This window comes from Nycticebus coucang, chromosome 4, assembly GCF_027406575.1.
Source record: "Nycticebus coucang isolate mNycCou1 chromosome 4, mNycCou1.pri, whole genome shotgun sequence".
Taxonomy (NCBI): domain Eukaryota; kingdom Metazoa; phylum Chordata; class Mammalia; order Primates; family Lorisidae; genus Nycticebus; species Nycticebus coucang.
The window spans coordinates 102,152,433-102,157,121 of NC_069783.1; the positions used below are offsets into that span (position 1 = coordinate 102,152,433).

The 4,689-nt window shown below is 36.3% G+C and overlaps 1 pseudogene; it reads left to right on the forward strand.

Annotated features, from left to right (window-relative positions):
• Positions 1–659: 659 nt before the first annotated feature.
• LOC128583005 (rRNA-processing protein FCF1 homolog) lies at positions 660–1,236 on the forward strand (annotated as a pseudogene).
• Positions 1,237–4,689: the final 3,453 nt, after the last annotated feature.

The following is a 4,689-nucleotide window of genomic DNA, read 5'->3' on the forward strand; positions in this document are numbered from 1 at the left end:
GTTGGGTTTTTGTTTTCCCCCCACTCTGACAGTCTTTGTCCTAATGTAAGTATTAATGTTTAGACTACTGATGTTTGAATTTATTAAAAAATTTGGGTTAATATCTACATATTTGTTGCTTTTTTAAAATTTGCTTCCCTTGTTACATGTTTCTTTTTGTAGTCCATTCATTTTATGCCTTTTCTGAGTTTAATTGAAAATTTTATATGGTTATTTAGTCTCTCCTTTCTTGGCATATCAATTATCCATCTTTATTTACTTGGGGGTTTTTTGCAGGTTTTTTTTTTTGCAGTTTTTGGCCAAGGCCAGGTTTGAACCCTTCACCCCGGGATATGAACCCAGCGCCCCACTCCTTTGAGCCACAGGCGCCACCCTATTTACTTGTTTTAGTGGTTGTCCTAGACTTTGCCATATACATTTAAAATAATTCAACTCTGTTTTTAAATAGCATTGAACTTCTTCATAGTAGAGCAAGTACTTAAAATAGTATTCTCAATTCTTCCCACCCATCCTTTATAACATCACTGTTATTCACCTTACTTATTCATAAGCTACAATCACAAAATATATCACTGATATTATTTTGAAGAAAATGTCATCTGGTAGATTAATTAAGACTAAAAAAATATATGGGGAAGAAACTAGAGTGTGGCATGAACATGGGGAAACAAAAGAAAGCAAGGAAGTATGTGACCATGAAGCAAATGCTTAGTCTCTGAGGTAAGACACTTAAAGAAAATGATAGATTAAAACCCTAAAAGAAAGAAAAAAAAAGATGAGAAGTCCCCTAACATCCTTCCACCTTATTCTTCCAATATAATACACAACTGGGCCCACCCTACCACATCTTGGTTGATACCAACTTCATCAACTTTTCCTTGAAAGCCAGACTGGACTTAGAGCAGTCAATGATGGATTATCTGCAGGCCAAGTGCACTCCTTGTATAACTATGCAATGGCTGAAATTGAGAAATTGGGGCAGAAGTATAGAGTGACCCTCAGGACTGCCAAGGATCCAAGATATGAATGATTACCATGCACACACAAAGGAACCTATGCACATGACTGCTTAGGACACAGAGTAACTCAGCAGAAATGTTATTGTGGTCACAATTGACTGAGACCTTAAAGGAAGAATCTGGAAAATCCCTGGAGTTCATTCCTATCATGTACATTTCTAACCACAGATACAATATTGAACGGATGCCAGATGATTATGGAGCCCCTTGGTTCTAATTATTATAAGACAGTGTTCCTACGCCTTTCTTCAACCAACTTTCTCTGTGACCAATTTGTTAAACATGGAATACCATGTATTACTACTCTGTGCACCTGCTTGCTCTATAATGAGCTGGATATGGTTAAATACACTCACTTTTGGATGCTATTTTAAAAATTATATTTAATCTCATTTATGGTCAAAAGGTGCAAAATCTCAGACAGGAAGGATGCTTTATTCTTTTTTTGAGTTCTGTTGCACAATGTGGTAATCAATGTTAGAGTAATATACATTTCAAAATTACTAAGAGAGTAAATTTCAAATGTTCTTCCCACAGAAATGTTAAGTGTTTGAGGTGATAGATATGTTAACTAGTTTGATTTAATTTTTCCACATTATTTTCATGGATTAAAACATCACTTTTTACCCTATAAGTTTATCCAATGATAAATTGTTGATTTATAATAAAAATAAAATTGTTGCAAAAAAAGAATAAAAAATATTTTGTCTTACTTTCACTTATTTTTTCTAATAGTCTTCCTTTCATTCATTATGCAAATATAAGTTTCTGACCTATATGCATTCCTTTCTCTTTGAAGAACTTTTTTAAAACATTTCTCACAAGGCAGATCTACTGATGTTGAATTCCTGAAACATTTTGCTTTTATAACTTTTAAGAAAGTTTTTTTATCTCTCCCATATTGTTTCTACCCCATACTGGCTTATGTCAAGGTTTTCTCTTTATCTTTGGTTTTCTGTCGTTTGAATATGTTAATACTTAGTTATAGGCTCAGCGCCTGTAGCACAGTGGTTACAGTGCCAGCCACATACACTGAGGCTGGCGGGTTCAAACCCAGCCTTGGCCAGCTAAATAATAATGACAACCACAACAAAAAATAGCCAGGCCTTGTGGTGAGTTCCTGTATATTCCCAGCTACTTGGGAATCTGAGGCAAGAGAATCACTTCAGCCTAAGAGTTTGAGGCTGCTGTGAGCAATGATGACATAGCACTCTACTGAGGGAGACATAGTGAGACTCTGTTTTATTGATGTGGAGATGTCTAAGGTATTTATTCTGTTTTATAGTCTCTAATATTTTGTGTTTGTAATTAATTTTGGAAAATGTTTCAGCTGTTACAATGTCAAATGTTCATTCTGGTCATTTTTCTCGCTTCTCCTCCTGCTACTCCCAGTATGCCCATGCTGTCCCTAGTGTGATTGCACCATAGTTCTTGAATGCCCTGTTGTTTTTTTTTGTTTGTTTGTCTATGTGTATGTTTTTCACTCTTTTTGCATTTCATTTTGGCAACTTTCTATTGGCATATCTTTGAGATCACTGATTATTTTCTTTGCCATGATTGGTCAACTAATATATCCATCAAAAGCATTCTTCATTTCTTATTTCTAGCATACTTTTTGATTCCTTCTTAGAGTTTTCACCTCTCTGTTTACATTAATAATCTTTTCTCATTTGTTGTCCGTGTTTTTCATTACAGCTGTTAGCATATTAATCATAATTATTTTAAATATATTATCTAATAATTTCAGTATCTCTGCCACATCTATGTGTGGGTTTTATGTTTCACTATACCTTCAAATTGCATTTTTCCATTTTGTATGTCTTACAATTTTTGCTGAAAGCTAGACATGGTATACTAGGTAAAAGAAACAGAAGCAAATAGGCCTTTAAAATGAGATGTTTTTGGTTTGGGGGCTAGAAGTTAGGCTGTGTCTGTTGTTCACTATAGCTGTAGGCATCAAAGGTCAAAATTCTTCTGATGTCCCTGGTTTTTATTCCTTGTTGTCTCAGGATGTCCCTAAATTCTTCATCTTCATTGAGGTCTGATATGTGTGATTTCACGCATTATAATCGCCTGTCATTATAGAGACTCTATTGAGATGGTGGTGAGCTATGGGTGGAACAAATAGTCTGTGGACCTATGATTTGATCCCCGTCTTTTCGTGAGAATTTGCTCTTGGGCTTTGACCTTCACAGGGCTTCCAGCCCTCCTTCCCCCACGTTGGATGAGACAGAAAGGCCAGAGCCATCTGCAGTTGTATAATCCCCTGCTCCAAAGTTGATTAGGCTCCAGTAAAACTGAAGGTGGCTAGGCTCTAGAGGGCAGGTTTCAATTAAGGAGAACAGAATGCTTGGGGGTGCGTTTTAAAATTGTTATTTTTTTCCTCCCTACCAGAAGCATAAAGATATTTTCTCCCGGCCTTGCTCTAAGAATCTTGTGGACATTTTTCTTTCCCACATCAAAGTCTAGAGTGGCCTGGAGTTGGGTGTTTCCTTTTCTCCAGGTTACTTAGGCTCTGGTAAAATCCCAGTTGGTTGGTTAGGCTGTGGTGAAATGCAGTCCATGTTAAAAACAATAGCTACCTTCACTCCCTCTCCCCTATGGAAGCACAAAAGTATTTTCTCCAGTCTACACTGTGTGTGAAAACCTGGTAGGGCTGTTCAGGATAAAACTTAACAAAAGTGAGTATGGAACATCCCCCTAAGATTAGGTCCTTTGGAGTTTTGAATTCTCCAACTTGTCTATATTAAGCCTCCAGCAATTTTGAATCACATTTCAGGTTTTCCTACCCTGCTGCTGGCTATAGTAGGAGGCTTCTGCTCCAGTAAGCTACGGTTCTCTGTAACAGCTGTTACAAATTTGGGGGGAGTATTCTGCCTTATATCCTCAATTCTATGAGGAAACTAAGAAGAGTTTTTGATTTTCAGTTTGTTCAACTTTTTCTGTCATGAGGAAAGGAAGGATAATTTCTGATATGTCAGACCCAAAGTGAATTATTTATTTTTCATTTTCTTCTGTACCTGCCTATTCAGGTCCAGAAGAAAATGAACTATTGTGAACAATAGTTCAATTGTTTACTGTTTAATAATAGTAAAATAGTGAAAATTAGAAAAGAGTAACTGGAAAGATATCTGTGTTCACTCAGGTTACTAATTTCCAATACTGAAAAAGCCTGAGAGGCTCACATCAAGCAGAAATATCTATCATTAATTTCATATGGCTAAAATTATCTATTGATCTTTGTGTAGATTTCTCTGATATTAAATACTGAACAAAGTGATCACTATCAAGATAGACCTTGGATATGTATTTGGCCAGTGTACAATTGTTCTGCTGTTGTTTTTACATTTCATTCATGTTTCACTTATCCCTCACTTTTTTTTTTATTATTAAATCATGGCTGTGTACATTAATGCGATCATGGGGCACCATACACTGGTTTTATAGACCAGTTGACATATTTTCATCACACTGGTTAACATAGCCTTCCTGGCATTTTCTTAGTTATTGTGTTAAGACATTTATATTCTACATTTACTAAGTTTCACATGTACCCTTGTAAGATGCACCGCAGGTGTAATCCCACCAATCACCCTCCCTCCAGCCATCCTCTCTCCTCCCTCTCCTTCTTCCCCATATTCTTAGGTTGTAACTGGGTTATAGCTTTCAT